Below are 23861 nucleotides of genomic sequence, written 5' to 3'. Positions count from 1 at the left end.
GCAATACATTGAGAAACAGTCCAAAACCAAAATGGTTCTTCCTTAACAGTTTCCCAAAAGCTGATTGTCACTTCCAGGATCAAGATAAGGAGGACAAAAAGATCTTTATTACTGGATGTTTCATTTTTCAACTCTGTTTTATTTGATATGAGAGCTGCAGCTGAAAATGGGGCAGGGTCATCACTAGACAAGAATCTTCACATACAGGGCACTGCTAATTGCAGAGCTTTCTCACTCTTTCCCCGCTGCCCTTCCCCACAAGCCATTACAGGTCCCACCAAGTCAGTGTTGCTAAACTTGTGTAATAACTCACCGTCACGTCTTTTCCATGCCAGAAAACAGAAAAGTCTCTCCCAAGTAAAAATGGATCTAAAGCCTTTGCTAGGCTACGGCATTCTTAAATCCTGTTGTTCTCTCTGCCTCTCAAGCCAAGCCCACAGAGCTCTGAAGTCCTTTGTGCTTTCATCATTAGACAGATCCACTTGTTCCCTTTACCTCATTTTTAAAAATACATTTTTTTTCCCTTTTCATCTTTACCTTATGTCTTCTCTTTTCATTTTAGAAATGCTCCCTTGTCCAGGCTACTCCATTGTGGATTCTGACTCCAATGAAATATTTATGGCTCTAAATATTCTCTAACATCCAGCACCACAGGCCACATCCATGGCTGTAGACTTTCCACTAGGCTTGTTACATTAAGGCTGTGTAAGCCTCAGATCACAGATTCCCAGTCTCTTTGTAGTCAGAGCTTGGTTGACATGGCTGGAAATTGTGTCTGCCACTGGGGTAAGCTCTTCCTCCTCTGCTCTGATAGTGCAGGGCTGCAAACAGCTCCTAACTCCCCACTCCCTCCAGAGCAGCCTCTCCTCTTGTACTCTTTGCAGCACTGATGCTGCTCTAAGATGTCCAGCTGATGTCCAGAGCTAGGCACAGGTTCTGCTCTGCATTCCTTCTTCCAAAGGGATGACATCCTCTTAGGACCCATGCTTTCACACAGTTGTGATACAAACTGCAAAATTCCTGCCAGACCTATAACCCTACCTCAAAATTAATATTTTCTATTATGCATCATAGAAACCTAACACCTGGTGAGTCATCCTGAACAGGACTAGCCCCCCAAAAGGGTGGGCAGCACTTCATGGATATGTCTCAGAGCACTACAAGAGTGGTCTTAGGAATTTGAAAGCAAATGTTAAAAAGTTTAAACTGTTATTGAATATAAAAACATATCTCTCCTGGCAACAGAGCTATTTTTAATGGTTTAACTAGTGATCTCATTCATGGGTGCAAACCACTGATACACACACCATGTAAATACTTTTTGAAGCAATTTTGGCAGGTATTTTCAAAGAACCTGCAGGACTTTTGATTCAATAGACCAGCTCCCTCAAAGAGCAGCACTAACTTTCATTTTTGTCACATCTAGGATCAGTAGAAAACTAGGCATTATTCCTATCAGAGTTTCAGCAGTGTCATGGTTTGATCACAGCCAACAACTGAATATCACACATCCACTTGCTTGTCTTCCTCCACTCTGGTGGAGGTAAAAAAAAAGAGGCTAAAGCAGGTGGGTTTAGACAAGCACTGTTTGGTAATTGAAATGACGATAATAATAATAATAATAATAATAGTAATAATAATAGTAATAATAATAACAATTATAATAATAGTGGAGATAGGTAAAGGAGAGAGAGAAATAAAGCTAAAGAAACAAAAGTTATGCACAGTACAGATGCTCACCACCTGCTGATCAATCCAGGACATCCAGGACAGCTTGACCCCAACAGTGAGGTAGAAACACTGGCCAACTGCTTCCAATTTATACAGTGAGCATGGTGGAATATCCCTATGGATAGTTCAGGTCAGCTGTCCTGGATATGTTCCTTCCCAACTTCTTGTACACCTGCTCACTGGCAGAGCATGGGAAACTGCAGAGCCCTTGGCTTGGGGTAAGCACTGCCAAGCAACAACCAAAACTTCAGTGTGTCATCTATGTTATTCTCATACTAAATCCCAAACACAGCACTGTACCAGCTACCAGGGAGAAAATTACCTCTGTCCCAGCAGAATCCAGGACAAACAGGAAAAACACCCTTTTGGCTTAATCTTATAAATAATCCATCATTTTCCATGGGAGAAAATAATTATGAAGCATAAAACTGCTGAAGAAAGACAAACTCCACACATCAGGAATGAACAATTTCCAAAGACGTGCCATTTGGAATAAAAAACCAGTGGCTTAAATCCCTCACTTAAAAAAAAAGTCTCTTTGTCCTTTCTTGTCTTCAAAACCAGCTGTAAATATTTGCTAAATGTCACTGATAATCTCACTGGAAGTCCTCACCAGAATTTTCCTTGACTAGATAACAGCACACCATCTGAGAATGAGAAAGCAGGATGGGCCTGCTACCCACTCTTCTGAAAGCCAGTCCTGTACTCATTCCAGACCCTTTGCAACATGGCCAATCCTTTTGCTTTGACCTTCATAGCAAAGGCCTCTGATTTGGACTAAGCCAACATTTTAATGCAGCATTTCATGAAAAAGACACTCTGGGAAGAGTCAGAACTTCAGGTGAAAACATCACTGTCTAATTGTTTATTTGTATTTCAATTTTTTTTTCTTTCAGGTGTGATTCTGAGAGATTCAGGACCTCTAGATCAAAGGAAGTACACAGTACCTTATCATTTAAACACAATTTTTGGGGTACTGCAGCTCTTTTGGCCATAACTTGTCACGGTGCTCTTTCCCCCTTTCATCATGCCTTTCTCTAAGAAAGAAGGGGAGGAAAAGTGCAGCATCTCAGTTTCCCAGAACTCACTTGTCTAACATAAATTCAGAAACAGCTGACAAGCAGTTGAATGACAGACTTGTGCCAAAGCAGTTTCTTAGAAGGGACAAGATCTTATTGGATTTTTTGCAAGACAAAACAGCCTGTCTTTACCTTACAGCAGTATGGCTACTGCACATAAATTAGTGCTACTTGTTGATGCTTTGGCACCTGAAGGGGAAAGTTGTTGCTCAGGCAATTTACAATAAGTCTCCTATTTCAATACCACTTCACAAGGTCTCTCTTATTTATTGGGTTGCCACCAACAAGTTTATTGCCTAAATCAATTTTTATTAATACTCAAGGAAACAACACAAAATCAAATAGAAATACCTTGTGGGAAACCCCAAGCCACTGATGTGAAAAATAATTTAAAGTTATTAGCTAAATCACCTTAATAGACAGCCCCCCCAAACTGAAAATTCATAGGCTAATACAATTTACATATCCACTGATGCAAAGGAATTATATGTAGTGTGCATGGATTTAAAACATTGCTTTATATGGGAGCAAATGTTTATTTTCTTCTACTTGAAAAAGCTAGAACCAAGACCTTGTGCTATACCCAGTATCTAAGCATCTATTTCCCCTTTTAAAGGTTCTAGCTTGTCATGTAATTAGGAAAACAATTATTGTTGCGCTGTGGCCTTGCACACAGCAAATTCAGCATATCAAGCTGCTGATGGTGTGTGTGGGGGAAAAGCAACAGCATCTCACTTTTCTGGCCAAAGCCCTTTCTGGCTTCAGCTTCTCCTAAATGCAACATTTCCAAGGAGCCAAAGATCCTGTGGAAAAACTGGTCCTGAGTGGCAGGTTTTGCCAGCCCTTCCCATGCTGACTAGAGACGTTCACTCCAAATTTCATGTCCTCACTCTCCTCAGTGGCTGCTTCCCCCTAGCAGCACACACCTCTCCTAGGTGCCAACAATCCTGTACCCTGCTTTTTAGTGCAGCAGCTTTCTGCTGAGGACATCTGCATGTGTGAAGGAAGGGCTGCTATGAACATGGCCCATCTCTGGTGAGGTTTGGTGGGATTCACAGCCCTCAAAAACCAACCTGGAGCTGAAGAATTCTCCAAACTCCTGTGTGTGTGTGTAAGAATCAAATCTCTTTTGAAAGGTGGTTGCCAGGGGTTAAAGGTTGGATTCACTTCGCATTCTTTGCTTTTTTACTGTATTGATGCAGATTTTGTATATAATTTTGTTTTTGTATAGAACAAAACAGGCTTGTTTGCTTTAAAAAAAGAACACACAATGTGCTTGTGTAAGTCAGGCCATGAGTCAAACATTCAGAGAGCAGCATAATAAAAATCAGGTGCTATGAGAAGCTTCCAAACTTTTCACAAAAACACCAGCAATAATTTATTTGTAACTACAGTTCATCCCACCTAGCTTGGGTACTAGGCACTAAATACACATTAAATTGAGCACCTTCTCTTATCCTCTTTGTCACAGTGGTTGTTCTCATACTCTGAAAGGTCCAGTTCTGTTTTTGTTTTTTGAATAGAACAGAGGAAAGGACCACAGACAAACAGGAGTTTTGAGCACTGTCTGCTAATCTTGGCTGGGAGAAATGGAGGATAAAGAGGCACAGGATACTCTGGAACTGCCCCTCCATATGAGTCCTGCAGCCCCTAAGAGATTAACAAAATCAAGAGTACAATTTATAAATGCTGAAATATTCTGTTATCACTGCAAAATAATGAAGTAAAAGACCCCTGTGCTCTGTGAACTTTCTGTTGATGCATTTCAACTCTTTCCCTGACTTGAGATCAATGGTGCTAAAATGCTGCAATTTCCTGAGACATTCAGATCCTTTTGTCATTGCTGTACTTTTGACATTGCTTTATTTTTGATATTGAACTGAAATCACAAAACTTCACTTTGCAGCTCTGCTGAGCTCCTTCTAGTTTACATGGAGAGAAACAAAAGTGAAAAACTGACCTCATTTGAGTGCCTAACTCAAGAGCTGAGCTCCTCTAAACATTTGGTTCTCAATGCCTGTCCAGAACTCTTTCCAGTAAGATCTTAGTAAAATAGGCGACATTGCTTTCACTTAAGTTTAAACACCTGAGCCTGTCACCTGACAACCACTGTGATAGAACCAGACAGATCATTCTCCAAAGGCAGTTCAGTGATTTTAAAGAGGATTTCAGCCAGTAGTTTGGATTATTTAAGCATCCAAACGTTAGTGCACATAGACCCCCACCTTGGGATAGATTAAGACAGTAGGGCTTCTCTGAAAGATGAAGACTGAAGTCATAATTACAAGACTTTCACCTTTGAAATCAAGAGTTTCCCAATGCTCAGTAGTCCACCACAAGGAAATTGGGAAGACAGAGGACAAAGTCCATCCAGAGGACAACACAGCAGCTCCCACAGAGCACCTATGTGTTTGCCTGTCTAACAAGGACTGGCAGCAGCAAGCTATCAGAGAAATGCTGTCACAATAATGAGACAAGCAAACAGAGACAGAGGTCTTTTCCAGAAAGTAATCAGTTTTTAAAACAACACAACACTTTCTACTTCAGTTTACTTATACATTTACAAGCTGACGATGCTATAAATTTGAAGAGAACTGTCTTCCATCCTACTTTGATAAATAGATTGCAGACAGTATGACAGCCTTTTTAAATTAAGGACCTGACTTTCATCAAGAGAGATTTCGCAGAAATATCCCCCTCAGCAAACTTAACCTGAACTTTCTCAACGATAGGCACAAAGCCATGCATCCATCCTTCAGGAAGTATTTGTTCTGTCCAAAACATTTTTTTTCTCTCTTTAGTAATTCCTGTCATAAAATCATTCTCTTGCTGGTGATGATTACATTTCAGCTATTACTTGTGTTTTTTTTTGGGCCACAGTCCTTCGATTGCCCTGCACAGAGGAGCAATGTTTGCTGTAGATCCATTAGACAATGCATCAATACTATTTTGCTTCCTCAGATACACACTTTGAGACAATAAAGGATTATGAAATTACAGTTTATAGCTTTTAACCAGCAGAATCTTGATAGGTTTGCAAATAACTCTTCAGTATGAAAATGGGAAACAGTACCACACCCCAAGATATTAAGAACAAGCTAGATATATAATCCAACCAAATGGATGAGGTAACTTAGACATCAACAAATGTCACACTAATGTTATCCAGACATCAAAGTCTTAGGACTGTAAGATGGCAAACACAGCAGTTCATATGGGGCATCTTCCACCTCCTCCCAAAGCATCCATCCATGCTCCAACATAAGCTCAAATGTTTTGAGAGAGATTAAAGTTGTGGGAGAGTTATTCCCACCATAAAGTACCTGAGCTGCCAGTCTCTTTCTTATTCTGCTTGAAATGCTGAAAGGTTTTGAATGTTTTAAGCAGAGCTGGACATCAAACCTTCATCTCCCCACATCCCCAACACACGGACTAGGTACTGGGCTGTCTGTTAATCAATAACTTTTGAACACAAGCTTCTCCAACCCCTTCAATCTCTTCTTGGACTTTTAAAATACAGGCAGAGAAATGTCTAGAAGGCACAGACAGCTGCTCATTCTGTGCCCATGTGGAATGAGAACTGCCCTGGGAAACACAGAACTTACGATGTAAAGACTGTTTTGGGTACTTGTGGTATTCAGTGGGAGACTTGTGGCCTGCACACTGATTCAGCCACAGAAGGTCACTTAAAAAAATACTGATTGTTGAAATACTTGGAAGAATTTTTTCTTAGCCTCTTTGTGCTCTGGCTTGCTAGGAATAACGCAGAGAATAGCACTTTCCTGCCCTGCAGTGTGGTTTGCAAAGACAAAGAAACCTAGGTAGCTCAATGCTGTGTGTTAGAATACCCAAGACTGATTTGAAGAGTCAATCACTCCAAGCCTATTTTTCACCTAAAGCATCTGCTCTCAAAAGAAAAAAATGAGCTACATACATTTTACATCAGCTTGTGCATGAAGAAAGTCAGGGTTAGTGGATGGAGGCACTCCACACTGAAGCATACAAATTGGCTCACTGTGGGAGTAAGGGAGATGAAAATAACCCTCAGAGTTAAGGAATGACCCCAGGCCAGTCCAGTACAGGAAACGTCATCCAGTCTGCAAAAGTAACACCTGTACCTTCAAAAAGTGAAAGAATCCTTTTAGCAGCAGAAGCTAAAAATACATTCCCTGAATAACTCAAAGGTAAATGTATTTTGGAAGGGAAAATGGGGTAACTGAAGGGAACCCATGGAGGGCTGCGAGTCATCAGGTGTAATACCTGAGACTCTCTTCTAGGACCTCTCTGCATAAACAGTCTGAGATGTAGGGCATGTGGGAGGAAAATCTCTCATGAGGAAGCTCTAAATGAACTCCCCTGAGTACATGAAGAGAGACTTTGTAGATCAGTGAATTTATATCAAGTGCAGTTTTCTTTCATTCCTTCCCCTATAATTTGCAACTTGGATTTAGTTTGTAATTTGGAGGGTTTGGGCATGTTTTATGTCTTTTTATTTTCAGTTTCACCTTCCCCAGTCTAACTCAAAGGGAATTTTCTGATGCCTGGCCAGAATCAAGACAGGATGTAAACATGCTTAAAGTCAGGTATTAGTTCAACAGCAGCACACCTCTCCGGCACATTTCCCCCAAGTGTGAAAATATTAGCTGTGCAGTGACAGGAGAGGAGGAGTTGCCTGCCAGTGGTCAGAGATTGATGGGAAAGCCCTCTGGTACAGGGCGAGGCAATCAGAACATATCTGAATCCCAGGGAACCATTTGCAACAGTGTGCAATGTTATTGAAAGATAAAGCCATCGGGCTTGCACAGTTGGGCCTTATAGAATCAATTTGCAGCTTACAAGCCTCAGCATTGTGGTTTCTGTCCTGCAGTGTGAGAATTTGTTTCTATCAGGCTTGCTACAAATTTTTAGCAGGAGTCCTAACTTGTCTCACCACAGTGTCAGTCACAAACAAGTTACTAGGGAACAGCAAGCCACTGCATGTCAAATTACCAAGTGTGCTTAGCCTCCCTCCATCCAGCTACTCTGAATGCTCCTGAACTTGCTAAGATACATTTGGCCAGTCATGCCTTAACTTGTAAGTATCCTCAAGACTTTTGTTGCAGCACTTCAGTCCCCAAAAAGCTCATCCAGCTTTAACATTGAGTCTAAACGTCAAGAATTATCCCTGCGCTCTTTCTGCTTCCAAATTATATTTGACACATGATGTTACAATTTTCAAGCTAAGTTGTTTCCTTTTGGCATTCACAAGTAGTCTTAAAGCTTCACAGTTAAATCTGTCATGGCGTGATCACATCCTAACAGAATCATCAGCTCAGAACCATCCTCTCCCAGTGGTAACTGAGTGGTATTCCTACAGCAGGGCAGCAGATTATTTAGAAGGAAAAGTGGAATTAAAGTATTTTTTGCTTCTTTAAATACAGCTCACCAGAGGGAAATGAAAAGCAGGCTGCTATGGCTGCAGTCAAGTGTTTGAAAGAAGAGTGGTGATACCCTAGTTTATGCAAGTTGTTTTGTCCTCTAAACTGTTCACAAAAACTCTGTTTCATCTACATATGCTTCTCTAATTATTTTACACAACAAAACTCTTGAATGAAATTATATCATGCACCAGAACCAGTTAACAATTGTATAGACTGAGTGGGGGAAGCAAGTTATGAGCACATGTACAAGTTAATAAATATGAAAATCTTTAAGAATGTTAAGCATTGTGGAAGTCCCAGCAGTCATATGCACACAGGCAAATAGGGCATAATGATAATCCTTCATGTACAGAGGAACTTACATGTCCTCTTTCACTTGTAAGAAACTAGTTTTGTATTAATTAGTGAGCTCTAATCAGTAGGCTCAAATATGCCAGTAACATACTGCACAAATTTTGTGTCAACACATTAGAATTATTATTGCATTTGCACGAACATTGTTGCAGAGTTTTGATGGCTTTAATTGAGACATGCTTTCTCTGATTATATTTTAACAAGATTTATGAATAAATACCACAGCAAGAAGCCTGCAACATCTGGATGAGTCTCGCTCAGAATCATTATGACAGCATTTATTTTATCAGAGTCACTGGAAAATACTCTTATCTCTGGTTACATGACAAGCAGCAAGAATTCAATCTGTGTGTCTGGTGTGTAGGCTGATTGCTATCCCTTTAATAGTCTGCATTGTTAACAGTTGTGCAGCGTCAACTGTTTGAAAGCCTTTTTCCTTCATAATGGAATAAAAAAAGCTTTCCACCTGTCACCCCTGCAAATATCACCACTTCTCTCCCTTTCAGTAAAGATGCTTCTAGGGAAGCTAAATTTCAGCATGGTCTTTTAGAGAGTGACCTTTGTAGAGATGCTGTCAGTCCTAGGTGAAGTGACATGTAAATATAATGGGAAAAGGTGTCACTGAAAGTAGTAATCACAGCCAGATAAATTAAAAATAGAGGGACATTAAAGCAGCCACCCAGTCTTCCCTTTAACAGCAGAAGCCCATAGAGAAATTAAAAAACACAGAACAGTCCAATTTGTAATTCTCCTTAATTGTCAACAGACAAAATATGTTCTAAGATCATTGGATGAGATGAATATACTCAATTGTTTCCAAAAACATATTTCCTACAACATTCTACCATCAGCTTGTTAGCATGTCTTTGCAATCAATGTCCAGGAGTAAAGTTACAGGATAAATGGTAACCAGACTTAAGAACACCCTACCAAGTGATGTCCAAGATGAGAGCAATGCAATTTATTATTTTTATAAAAAAAAAAAAAAAAAAAAAGAACCAAAATAGCAAAAAAATGCCACAAGTGGCAACACTCACCATTCTTTTCCTATGACAATTTGAGGGATTTAATTTCTATTTGCAAATCTCAAAATCCACTCTAAAGAATGAGAATCTGTTGTGCGCTGACTGATGGAGGATCAGTGACCTTCTCTCTTGGCTAGGGAATTTTGCTGGTGAGGAACAAGATAAAAAAGCATGCATTAGGACTTTCTTCTGTGTACTCAGGCTCTGCAGCATCTTAGTACAATGCTTTTGGATTATTGACTCCATATCATCACACAATGAGAGATCTTCCCACAGTCATTGCTCTTTAGAACATATCAAGTCTTCCCAGCAAAATGAATTATCAGTGTTTAGGCATTCAGACCAAAAAAAAAAAACTATCTAGTGAAGTTCTTTGTTAAGAGACTCTCAGGGTGGGGGAAAGGGGGAAGCAGACAAAAGCACTGATTTTGTTCCTGTTTTCCCCAGTTATACAGGTTTATGTTATTATTATAAAAAATATGTCAGGCATATTTAGTGGCAATATTTTTATTAATTGTTTTTCAGGGAACTCAATTCTGAATGAGCAGATGTTGCTCCATTAAAATAAACCACAGCATCTCTTTTGAGGGAGTAAATGATGTTTACCTGAGACAGTGTTTCACAAGAACCTTTATGTCATTATTACTTTACTGGTAGAAAAATAAGCCTCATAACAATGGAATTTAACAAAGAAATAGTATCATAAAATAAAAGGTAGAGCTAATTTTCTGTATATGTTTCTTCAGTGAGGCTGAAGACCAAGAATTTTATTATGGAGTTTGCATTACAGTAATACAGATTTTTCAGCATTTAATTAGGTACATGTTAGGTACGTGTACTTTTTTTTTGCCAGGAAGAGAGGGTCTATTGTTTAATTTTGTCCCATATGTACATATTTCACATGTGAGTTACAGTCAAGAATCCTTACAGACCATCTTGAGCCTCCTTTAGGAAAGAGCACAGTGCAAAGCATTTGTGTATATATCACATTTAAATCATGTAAATTGAAAGCTAACAGTCATACGTTCATTGGAAAAGGTTGCAGAAACAAACCACAGACTGACACGTTCACTGGCACAGGCCATTGCCACATGCTGCATGTAGGGACCTGGGCAAAGCTGCTGTGAAATCCACAAACTAAGCCAAATCTTGCCATACCCCAAAAGAATCTGCATCATTTTGGTGATAGTCATTGACTCGCACACTTCTCTTTGCACTATCAGAGGAGTTGAACACCCTGATCAGGCAACCATTCTACCCACAACCTTGGGGTCACCTCCACAACCACAGCAGGTAGTTGGGAATGGCCATCCATTACAAATCCCACCTTTGGACAAAGGGAGTTTCAAGGGCTCACCATCTCTCAGGTCAGACTGTCATTACCCAAGCCTCAGCAAAGGCCTGCAGTCCCACATGGCAAACAGCAAATCTGGGCTGGCAGGAGACATCCCAGTCCATGGCAGGGGGTTGAAACTAGATGATCTCTAATGTTCCTTCCACACAAACCACTCTAAGAGTCTGTGATGCTACAATTCCACAATTCTATGATTCTACAATTGCAGGATTCTACAATTCCACAATTCTACTAGCAGTTAACAACTGGTTCTCTAACTGCAACACAAGTAACACCTGAAATGCATCCATGCACCTATTTTTTCCCCAAGCCCATGATTTATTTATTCCATATCCACCTTGGACTGCTATCTGAATTGCTGGGAGCTGTAAACCACCACTGATGTGATTCTTGGTCATGTAAGTAAGGACAGTGTAAGCCCTCAAGACCCCAGCTGAACAGGGATTTGGATTACTGAAGCTTGGCAGAGAACATGCCGAAGTAACAAGGATGGGAACTCCAACTATGTGTCTAAAACCTTATGCAGGAAAATCTCCATTGGTGCTGCACCCCTTCAAGGCAGCTCCTGTGAACCTGACTGAAGACCCAGCAACAGACTTCTGTTAATTCCATACTACTCTCCTCCATATGTGCCACCTCTGAGACCCAAAGCTTAGAAAAAACCATGGCTTTGAGGATGCTTTTTTTCAGTTTTGGAAGTAGGTTTAGCCAAACAACTTGTAACTTCAGTGCAGTTTGGCAGGGCATACATACTCTGAGGACGTGGAAAGTACCAGCAATGCAGCTCAGCCAGAGCCATGTGGTGCTGCCTGAAAAACAGGAGGCCCACCAGGACAGGGAGGAAAATCTCTGGGGAATGTACAAGGCATGGAATCGGTCAAAACACTGAAAAAAATTAGGAAAAATCAAACCTCTGATTCCAAGTTAGCCTGGGCTGATCTAATCACTTGCAGTCACATTCCTGATTTTTTGGTTTTGTCCATCATAAACTGTGGCCCTGCACTTTCCCTGTGCCAGCACTGGTCCTCCTCCAAGCCTGCACTGAGCCATTTCAGTTTGCTAAGCTGCAGATAGTGAGTCACCACATCAGCTAGGGAGAAGGCATTGTGGGCTCAGCTCTGCTCTTCCCACCAGACAGCCTGTCCTTTGATCAGCATAGGTGGCTCCACAGCCATCCCTCAGACCCTGGGAAAAGCTTCCCAGGCTAATTCTCAGGGCTCTTCTAATACCATCATTCTCCTTTAACTTGAGATAAAATTGTATTTTCTCCTGATTTCTAAGAATAAGAGGATAACAAAAAGTCTCTTTTTGAAATCTGGTTACTCAGATTTTACATGGATGGATCACTGGACAAATTGTGGTGCTAGAAATCTCTTCCCTGAAATCCCTCTGGAAGCAACACAGCAGCCTCGATTTGATGGATATTTAATTCCATGAAAGGCCATCAGCCAATCACTCACAGCATCCATAATCCTCTCAAATTCGTCAGAATTAAAAGTTCCCCTCTTTAATATGTTAGGGAAGTATTCTCCTTCAGCCTTTAACCCCTCTGAAACACATCAGGAGGAAGGCCAGGTTTCATAAACTGCTAGCATTTTTACTGAAGATATACTACTCTTCCTTCATACATTGAACATATCTTTCTTTCTCTCTTCCACACAAGCACTTAGTTCACATAGGAAGAGCAACTGACCCAACTACCAATTTCCTCTTCTTGTTGATTTTTGCTTAAAAAAGGAGGTAACTACATGCAAAAGCTCTCTTATGGGCAAATACTTCAGATGCTGCTTAGATAAGATCTGTGTTAGGAGTTCTCAAGAGTCTTCCCTTGAAAGGAGCTTTGTCTCTCGCTGACATAATTTATGGAGTAAAAAAGAATGTTTCTAGATGGGAGTCTAACCAGAAAAATGTGAACCTGAAAGCAGGTATTTAAGTTACTGGCTGGGACCATCAGGGAAAAACTGAAATATCCCAGTGCCTGCTTCTTCAGCAGCCCTGTAGTGAGAAACAAAATGATGACAGAAAGCTGCACAAGCCAAGTGCACAAGCATTGAAATGTAAGTACATGTGACAGCAAAATGAATGCATCCAATCCAATGTTTGAGCTGGTGGCTCCCTTTTACTGCTCTTTGGGTTGTAGAATACAATTTGGATGCCTTGGGCCTGAGCTGCAGATGAGCAGCTGTAAAGTTGGCTGTGCTAAGCTTGACTTAGCTTTCTCTAATTTGTCTTGGTATGAGTTTAGACCTCTGCTGAGTACACAAGCAAAACTTGATCATTCTCACATTAATTAACACCTGCAACATTTGACTGCAAAATTGCTTTAGACATGCCTAACACCTAATCCCATAGAAATGGGAGAGCTGTTAAAGCATGGATTGCTCCAGTAGTTTAAAATCATTGTGCAAAGTAATTAAAAACATAATTGTGCTTCCAATTGTTACAACACTTCATTACTTCCTCAATCTCTATCACTTTATTGGTACCAAGTCCCAAATGTGTTAACCTGCCAGTACTTCCTAAAGCCCACAGAGGAAATTCAGTTTCAAACCAAAATATGCCTACAACAGTTATTCCCCATAATGACTGCAAATACTTAATTACAGAGTACCAAGAAATCCTCATGTTCCTTCCTTCCAACTTGCCTTATTCAATGGATTAATTCCTATTTCTCTATTCCCCTGCAGAACTTCTGCAGGGTTTTCCTTTTAGAAGCAGGCATCCAGTGTGGAATAAAGAGAATGACTGCAGCCAAATGTATTATGGCCGTCAAAGTAATTTGTATAAATAATATTTTGAAGGCTAGATATCAACGTGGATTGAATTTTATGGTCGATTTTTCAACTCTAGATATCTGGCCAGGTACAAATACTGGCTTCATTCAAAAGATGCAACAGTGCATCTACAGGAGTAACATTAGTATCTAATAAACTAAACCATTTGTAGTCTGAAGTTTTTGAGGCTCCTAGCATTATGGACAGACTTTACAGGAAAATAGTCATTTTTAAGCACTAAAATACAGCAGTTAAGCCTTTCAGTGTGACATAGATACTAAATCCACTTAGTTGGCTACTTAAATAGTACTTTTAAAAGCTGGACTAGGATAGGTTCACTATTTGCAGACAATTGCAACTTTAAATTTCATAAGGGAGTTCACAGCTGATGGACAATTGGTATTTCTAATTGAAAGCAAGAGTAGGGAAAAAGTGAAGAACCAAGCCAACACGTATTTTGGAGACTCCATTCCCATGAAATGGCTATGTAGAAACTGACCTAGCACAAAACTTCAGTGAATAACATTGCACTTGCTCTACTACCCAGCACCAGCTGGATCTGTTCTGAGCCAAGGCAAAAATGAAGTAATGTTTTGTGACAGAAAGGAGTCAAAAGTGAAATGTGCCATTGATTTCATGTAAAGTGGGACTGCCAAGTGATTTGGTGAAGTATTTTCTAAGATATTCTAGAAGCTCCTCCATGCAATAGCAATTTCTCTGATTAGAGATAGTGTTATGCTAGGACCCATTTAATAGTCTTATCCTGGCCCAGTGTAATAGCTCTGAAAAGATCACATCAAAAGTTTGCAGTTGTCAAGGAAATGGTTGGTTGCATGGGTTTCATTTTTACACTTAACCCCCAGGGTAGGAGCTGCATCTATTCTGGATCAGATCTCTCATTGAAATCCGCTGTGCTACAGAAATGAAGTTTTCCTCCACAGCTATCACTGAAATCATTCATCAAACCCTACAAATTGTCAGAAGTGGTGGAAGAAGCTCCTGAAGCAAAATAAGTTTAGGAGCCTTGTTGGGTGTGCTTCCCTATGCATCCAGACAGGCAATCATTAAAAACATGAGGCTAGAAAATACACATTTCTATTGTGAAATAACTTCTATTGTGGATAAAAAGGTATATTTCAAGGGAATGGAAAATGCCATGTGAGTAACCCTGAAGTAATTTCCAAGGTGTGGAAAGACCTGCCTTCCAGACAGATCACTGAGTAACACAGTGAGTGCTATCATAATTCCAACCCTATCTGCAGGAATCTATGGAAATCACATCCTTGTGGCTTCATAATAGACACATGGGATGTAACACAGGTATAATTAATTTTTCTTCTTGTTTTTGCCCTTTTCACATCCAACATAGAGTCTACATATTAAAAAAAAAGTGTATTGTGCATCTTCCTAGGCACAATTCCCAATGTGCAGTGTTTTGAGGGAGACCCTCACATGAGGGATGAACACCACACAGTTAATTTCAGAGGACTGCTTTGCTTGCAAGAAAGGTGATACAAGGACAACTTAAAATTTGGTTTTAAACTATTTCAGAACAATCCTTGAATGCTTCAGACAACAAAGCTGTCATGCCTCTTCATAGAGGAGGTCATCATGAAGATACAGCTCTTTGTATGTCAAAGTTACTATTTTGCAGTTTGTTGTACTTAGTAACATCAAGCAATTGACTCCTTCTGAAAGCAGATGAGAAGACAAAAAAGTAGGAGTAGATGAGATAGACACGAGGCAGGCTGGGAGAGACAGGATAGTCTATCACAGCTTCTATCCCATATGCTCAGTTACCAAACTCAGCTGGTGGGGCTAAGAAGTGACAATAAAGAAGATGAATGGCTAAGCACCTCTCAGCAAAACTCAAATGTCTAAACCCATCAAGTTTTATTTCCCAACAGAGTGAACACATGCTCAGTGGAATTAGGCTGAAGTGCTACAAAAGAGTGAGAAAGCTACAGGTAGAACTTTCACTGGCAATATCAGACAGAGGATACTCTAGAACATTCCAGCAAGGTCTGAGGTTTCTACTAAAAGCTTTAGATGTTAAGACGTATGTAAAAGTTATGCCTCTGCAAATTCAATCACTAGTGAATTGTGACTTCAAACCAAAAGGTGCAACAAAGCTTAGCAAGCACCTGTTAATAAACTTCAGGGTAACACAAAAACATTCCCTATCAATGAGTAGAGTTTCGATAGCAATTAATTTATCAATACCAAAGTATTGTATGAATGTAAAATAACCATATTTGTTTTGATAAGAATGTATAGGCCAATATTTCACTTGGTGATGCTAACAGCAACAGCTCTCCTTAACCAGGTAGACGGCAGAGATTTCACTGAAGATTTTCCTATCCAGAGCTCTTTGTACAGAAAGCAGGTATTGCCCTCTTAGCAGCTATCAGGTGACCTATTTTAACCTTTTCTTCCTCTTTCTTAAATTCACAAGACCTTTATTTCATTTTACAAAGGAACAATTAAAGATTAGTACTAGAGCTCCCAAACAACTACAATAGCCGGCCTTATAAATTCCAGTCAATTTTGAAAGACTCTAATCTTTGAAAGGCTGCATTCTCCAAGTGTTAAAGACAAAGCATAAAGACCATGGCTAAGCTGGCAAGATGAAAGCAGAGCAAGAATAAAAAAAAGGAGGTTAGCATCTCTGGAACACTCTAAGCCAGACCTCTTTATTTCCAGTCAAGTTTCTCAATCAATCAGCCACGCTGCCAGAAAAATGTAATGTCTTTCCTTACACATTAAGCTACAAAAGAAAAATGCAGGCATAAAATCATATATACTTCCAGCAAGCACCTTCTGTACTGTGCTGATATCTGGCCTGCTGCACTGCCTATTAACATCTCAATTTCTCAGTGCTGCAGAAAAAATGGGGAAGAACAAAGCATGAAGGCTTGCTTTTACATCTTGATTTTCACTCTTCTTTGGGGACATGGAAGTAAGCAGACATTAATTTCTTGGTTCAATATTTTTAGAACATTGCTGTGGGAGAAAAGACCTGGGCGTGGGAAGAAAGGAGAATATTGAAGTTAAACAAAGAAATAGGGGAAAAAAAGATCTAAAGGTTCTTGGCTAGAAGGAGTGTGCAATAAAAGACATTTCAGAGAACAACAGCACCCTCATTGATAAAAGTCCCTGAGCAAGGGAGAGAAGGGATCTCTGACAGCTTCTTCCAGGGAATTACTCACGCTAGCCAAACTTGGCTGACCACCTCAGCTGACAATGTCTGTGTATACCCTGGAAGAGAAGGGATAGAACTGAGGATCATGGCTCCAGAAAATTGCCCAGGCTCTTCTAGACTCAGGGCAAAAAGGATTAAAACAAATTCAATTACCTCCCTTTATTACATTTACCTGCACTAAAAGATTTTAGAATTACCAAATATGATCTCTGAGTGAACAGTGGGCGGAATGTGAAGTGTTTCCTTGTAGCAGATCTAGTCCATTTCAAGGTAGAAAGATTTTTTTTCCTCGCATCTATGCTAGCTAAGAAGCATTAGGAAGACCAGCCTTTTTTTCCACAGAGCATCTTAAACAGGTTTGACATGCTTGGTGGGAAGAAGGAATAGCTCATCCTGCCTTGGAAAGCAGACTAGTCTAGGTGACCTTTTGATAATGCTGTCAACCTGCCATTCCAAATACATTTGGGGTCAGAAATCATGAACTGGGTCAAGGATATGTCGACAAATATCTGCAGGTTGAAACAAAAATTCAGCCTCCAACCTCAATCAGCACTGGAGCCAAGACACATAAAAACCAGGCATTTTATGATGTGGCTGTCTCTGCAGTAGAAAAAAGGGCATTGAAGCCTTGCCAGCTGACTCATCACATGGGCAAGGACTTGCTGATCATCAGGCACGGATTACAAACGAGGATTCAGTGGTTAAAGGCTAAACTAATTCCTGATCCAGTCAGGCACTCTGTTCCTCTCCGTACATCAGTATTGATTGTGATGTTTTCTTATGGTAGGTTTCCCCACCCCTCATAAAAATAGGGTTCTTTTCTAAATGCTCCCTCTTTGTGTCTTGTTTGCAAATTCACTGATGCCAAAACATTTCCTCCTAAGGAACTCATGAATAAAATATGAAGATTATAAATCCAGGATTCTTTGATGTGTTTTCAAGCATTAGGAGCTCAATCAGTTCTGTACAGTTATCCCTTTGAAGTTTCAACTGGGCATTTTCTTCCTCAAAAAGGAAAAGCTTCCGTCCTTTTGAAGGATGGCTGTCTTAAGGATACACTATTTATTTTGGTTTTATTCTTGATAATTCAGAGGACACCACAAGGATCAGAAAAGGAAATAGTAACCATTAAAAAGGGTTACCTTTGGAGTAAACATGGATTTATGAACCTACAACGACCTTTTGACTCATCCCATTTTCATATCTACCAACGTCAGTGCAATTACTTCAATATCAACCTTGAATAACACGCAGACCTCAAGTTAGATTATTCACAGAAATATGGAGCAACAATCATTCCAAGGAAGGCTCTACCTCTTAACTTGGTCCAAGTTAAGTGACCAAGGAGCAGTGAGTAATTTCAGAAAGACACACTAAAGGAAAAAACCATTAAATTTTGCCATGTCCCTGCTTGCATAGAAATACTGCCCTCTGTATATACTAGTGCTCATAATGTGTTATGCTGCTCCTTAATTTTGTCAGGTTCCAGGAATGAGATGTGATTGTTGAGAGCCTGAGCAGCTCCCACAGCTTAAAGACACGTCTCCTTGAAGAAGTGCATTAGTGTCTTGCAGTGACAATCATCATAAGGCACTGTGCAACTCAGAGAATACTTTACCCAAAGCACTCCTATGCAGTCATCCTAAGCCCAGAAATAAAATCAATTTGCTCTAATTCTCTTTCTACAGACATCATTGTCTGCCAGTTTTTCTTAAGGAATGCTTCCTTCAGAAGATAGAATTTCCTCACTAGAAGACATGGTCTTTTATTCGCTTCACTAATTGCTTTTTTCAAACCATATCCTAAAGAAGTGACTTGTGCAATTTCTGTAGTTGTAGTCTTTGTGCAACAATGACATGATTCAAGTATGTCCAACTCAACATTATAATAGCCTGCAGTAAGCTGCACTTAATATTCAACTCCACAAAGCTACAAAATTAGTCAAATAACAAGACTAATCTCTGTTGGACTCTGTAAGGCTTCAGTATCAGCATCACTGGTAGACGAATTAGGTATTTTTCTGCCTGAAACATCTTAATACTCATTGTTTTGCTCACAGGTGGATTCATGGAAGTAGCAAAAGAAATCAAACTTGAGCACACACATCTCCAGAATACCATAACTCTGATTATGGGAGTATGGAAATGGCCAGATACTCACAGGGAGACATTTACCCCTGATTCCAACACATTTCTGTTTTCATCCACCTATGTATAGGAATTTGGGGTCTTACCTTCTAGTAATCTCCTCATTAAAGATGGGTTTGTAAAGATGCATTGAAGTAAAATGCTAGACCCTCTAAACACGTACTCATAACATTGATGATCAAGCACCATATGGAAAGTCAGTCCCTCTCTGCCCCACTCCCACCTGGACTGTAAAGCACCTGGATGAAACAGCCCAGAAGGCCATTCAACAGTCCAACAAGACTCTCCAAATCCAGCAGGAAAATGATCTCACACCATCACCACCTTCTGCTGGGTACCTGCACGTGCTCTTGCCGAGACACAGGCGCTCATACCTAAAGCCAACACTGTACATTGTTGAACTTCACTACTTCTTCAGCCAAATGGAAATAGAAAATAAAGCAAGACTTTGAGTACACCAAAGAAACTCAGGCTTATTTAATATTAGAATATTAAAAATCCGGTTTTTTACTCTCCCTGGCAAGAGACAATTTTATTGCAGCTTAAAAAAGGTAGCCACACCATTTGTAAGAAGCTGTAGGTGTCAAAACCATGAGGGAGATCATCAGCTCTGCAGTGAACTAATACATTCAAATAAATAGTTTGATTAGAAATGAGGATGTTGTATTCTTGACCTAATTTTGCTTCCTTAGTGGCTATGGTTGGCAAATTACACTGTGTAAATGGCACACAATTTATTCTCTTACATGTGACTGAAGTGAGGTTTAGAAATCAATTTTTATGGAAGATGTTTAACAGTTCTCATTTTTTGTACTTTTTATCAGTAGCTAAAAATGAATGAAGATTACTTTAACTACATGGTATTAGACAAAGAATAAATAAAACTGAGGACTGCTGAAAGATTATTTTGATACATTTTAACCATTTAAATAGTATAGATATTCTGGTAATGTGCATTTTACAACAATTTTCTTAACTCCTTGGACAGGAATATGTAAGTACAAAAATTCTCTTCAGGCAGAAACGCACTTAAAGTGGTTATTACAGCTTTTTAAAAAAATTGCAGTTATTTTACATGCACTTAGCTGAAAATAGTATCCAAAACATTGTCAGACTCCTGTTGCTGTGGCAACACATTGTTCATGGTTTGCCTGTCTGAGGCAACAAGAAGTCTAAAATATTGAGTGAAATACACTTAAGTCCAGCACTCAGATTTGGCCACCATGTCCCAGCTGAAAGCTAGTTTATTTAAATTTTACTTAAAGGTGTCTTCTCACTGAGAGCCTATCACAGACACATTCTCTGAAAAATCCTTTTCTTAGGATTTTTTCTCCTGAGAAGCTGAGAGGCCTCAGGAACAAAATGTAAACAATGGTTATCTGCTGCTGTGGAATGCAACAGGTGCATCTGTGATTGGTCTCATGTGGTTGTTTCTAATTAATGGCCGATCACAGTCAGCTGGCTCAGACTCTGGCCAAGACACAAGCTTTTATTATTTCTTCTTTTTCTATTCTTAGCTAGCCTTCTGATGAAATCCTTCCTTCTATTATTTTAGTATAGTTTTAATATAATATATATCATAAAATAATAAATCAAGCCTTCTGAAACATGAAGTGACAGTCTCATCTCTTCCCTCATCCTAAGACCCCTGTGAACACCATCACAAGAGCCAAATTATTACTTAACATACTGAGAGCAAAAGTCTTTTCAGATTTTAAGGAGGATTGTTTAACACTCTGTGGAGCAGCACTACAGAAAATAACAAAGAGGGTTTTGCTTTCACTTGCCACGGCTGGATGGGGTAGAAGTCAGCAAGAGGTATCACTCCTCAGAGCTGAAGCCACTCTGCTTGGGGAAGCTAAGACAGGAGCTTCATTCCCATTTCAGCTGCACCAAATCATTCCACTGACCTCTGTTTAGTCCCCAGCAAGTGATATTTGGACACTACCTCTGCTCTGCAGCAGAACACCCCACCCCTCCATGCCATCTGTGCTGCTCCACTGGGGGCTTTCCTTTCTCCCAGGCAGAGCTGCTGGGCCATGGGGTGCAAAAGCAGCAAGAGGTGTCTCCTTCAAAGCAGGGCCACAATACAAGCACTGCATAAACACTGCCAGAGATGAGGAAGAGGCAGAACACTACTCAAAGCTCCATCACGTGCCACCTTAAAATTCATCCTAAAAAACAATCCATTAAGCACAGAATGTACACAGCATTTCTAAGCAAAAAAGGGAAGGTGTGACCGTCACCACTGCCCTCACTTTCCTTTGTAAACTTTAGTATTTGGCTGTTTGTAATCCATCTGTCAACAATTTCGCAGAAGAAAAACACTAGGTAAACTTACAATTAATTAATTCACACATTTTCAGGAAATTCTCCACTGTTCTGGGGAGCACATGCTTTCCATACCTATACTCCTCTGCATAACTCTCTTCTGGGTGGCTGGATAACGAAATGGTATGCAGCAAGTCACCTGTATCCAGGAGACATGAAAAAGCTGAGTTTTGTTTTGCTCTGACACTGTCCTTAAAGGAAGCTTGCTTATGACCCCTGATTATTGTGTTCTGTGCTCCAAGCAAGACTATTAAGTTCAATGTGCTTTCACTTTAATTTCAGCTATAATAATAATCAACTATCCTACTTTGGACCTGAATTGCCCAAAATACAAAAATGTAGACCTGACAGCTAATCAGACATCATTTCCCTGTGTCTAAACAGAAAGGAAATATTCCCTCTATGAATCACCTGCAGTGACTTTGATTTATCTTTCATTAGCTGCAAAATGACTACCTAATACCTTGCTACCAGCATAGATGGCAAATGAGGCTCCCAGGAAAGCATTTATTTAGTTCACACATGACTTCACAAGGCACAAAGTTACTATAGTTGGAAGAATGTCAAAGAAACACATCATTAAAGGCAAATTTCCAATATAATTCATTCACCAGAGGGAAGTAAAAACACCCCCCTGAATTTTACATCCTCTTATTCCTTCAAAACCGTCTACATATACCAGTGATTGAGAATAAAAGGAAAGTCCACTGACAATAAGAAAGTGATGATCTTCCTGCAGGACTTGTGGGAGCATTTAACAATTGCAACAAAACAAATTCTGGTCATCACAACCTTATCCCAAGTTGTGCTAACTGACCCACTGCCTTTGGTGGGCCTGGCCCAAGATCTCATTAGCTGTCCCTAAAACAGGCTGCCAGTCCCTTCAATGTGCCTTTGGCTAATCAGGCAGTAGGATCAGAGACGTCCCAGCAGCAGAAAAACCCCAATGAATGACCAATGCACCATAAAATCTTGCCCAAAAAATCCTTCCTGAAACATGCAAACCATGCCTCTTTCAACAAAGTGACAAGAACTCATGGGGGAAAAGTACACGTCCAAAATGTTTTCCATATATTATGTGCACCCAATTTCCTGTACCTTGCTGATAGTTGCAATGATTTCCTGTGATTAGCTAAAACAGAGGAACATGAAGTTTGAGTGTGAGATTACTGCTCAATCTCTATTACAGAAAGCCCAAAACTGTGAGGGGAAATGCTTTTATGAGCTGGATCAAAATCTTCCAGAAAGCGATCAATTTGTGTGGGCATACCCACGTGATAAAGGAGAGCAGGAATAAATCCAAAGAAACACAGAAACACTCCAAATAAAATCAACCAAACAAGAAAGCCTCAAGTAAGTGCTAGTGTGATTTTTTTTTTTTTTTTTTTTTTTTTTTTTTTAGATTGACTGTGTGGAAAAGAATAGAGAAGCCTTGGACCTTTGACATTCCCACCAGTTGATTCTTTGTCCTGCTTTTGATTCTGCCTATATTCAGGCATTCAGGCACAGGCTTTTCATTTTCTGGCAAGAAACAGGACTGAATCAATCTGTAATGGCTTTCACCTTTAGTTCTCTTTCCTCTTTTCTATAACAGCCTGCAAGCCATTGAAATTTAGTCAAGAAAATAACTGAAAATAACCTGAAACATCTCTAAAATTTACCTTAAGCATGAAGAGCTCTAGCTGGGGGGTAGCTCTTTTTTATTAGTAGTATTTTTAAATAGATTAGAACCAATTCTATTGTAGAAGAGCTATTGTATCAGTATAGATTAATCCCATGTCCGTCCTTGAAATATTGGTTCTTTTCCTCACATTTAGAAATCTCTTTTTTTACGCTGCCTTCAATCTCTCTGCAAACATTAGAGCATGGTCTGCTCCTCCTGGACTTCAGCTGGCTCTTCTCCATCTCACGAGCTCAACACAAGCTCTATCTCCCCCACTGGTTTCTTCTCCCTCAAACAATTTTTAAGATACTCTTTTCAGGGTGGTAGGAAGGGCCCATGCACTGTCCCAGGTCACTTGGTGGATCAGAGGTTTGAACAACTGGTTCCATGTATTGTGTGGGCAGATGTTTGAAGAAAGAAAGGTTCAAACCACCAAACCCTTTGGGGAGGGAGGGAAAGCAAAGGTGCTTTGGGAAAGAGGAAGCTTCACATCTTGAGGAACTTGACATCACATCTCAAGTTCATTTTACAAAGGGATTTTCAAGACTGGTTTCAGGGACAGTGGGGAACTTGAAGGGCAAAACACCTCCTTATGCCGTTACAGTGGCAGTACTTAGCACCAAGGACAGCAGTAGTCCCACCCTGAGCTATGGGACTGGGATTTCTCTAACCCTGGGAACTGCAGCCATTTTTGTAGTTTGCAAACGTGCAGATAACATGTCATACCACACACCTGAAGGATTAAATTCTCTTGGGCCATAAATAACAATCTCACTTTTTT

The 23861-nt window shown here is 40.0% G+C and overlaps 1 long non-coding RNA gene across 1 annotated transcript in view; it reads right to left on the bottom strand.

Moving 5' to 3' along the window:
- Positions 1-23861, bottom strand: part of LOC102060434 (uncharacterized) — a 338547-nt gene that overhangs the window by 182362 nt on the left and 132324 nt on the right. Inside the window, exon 8 of the long non-coding RNA XR_003379910.2 lies at positions 9622-9755. This is a non-coding gene — a long non-coding RNA (uncharacterized LOC102060434). The remainder of the gene's footprint in view (positions 1-9621; positions 9756-23861) is intronic.

The sequence above is a fragment of the Zonotrichia albicollis genome, chromosome 5 (genome assembly GCF_047830755.1).
Source record: "Zonotrichia albicollis isolate bZonAlb1 chromosome 5, bZonAlb1.hap1, whole genome shotgun sequence".
In the NCBI taxonomy this organism is placed as follows: Eukaryota; Metazoa; Chordata; class Aves; order Passeriformes; family Passerellidae; genus Zonotrichia; species Zonotrichia albicollis.
The sequence above is the reverse complement of the archived record's forward strand: the minus strand, read 5'-3'. Positions and strand labels throughout refer to the sequence as shown.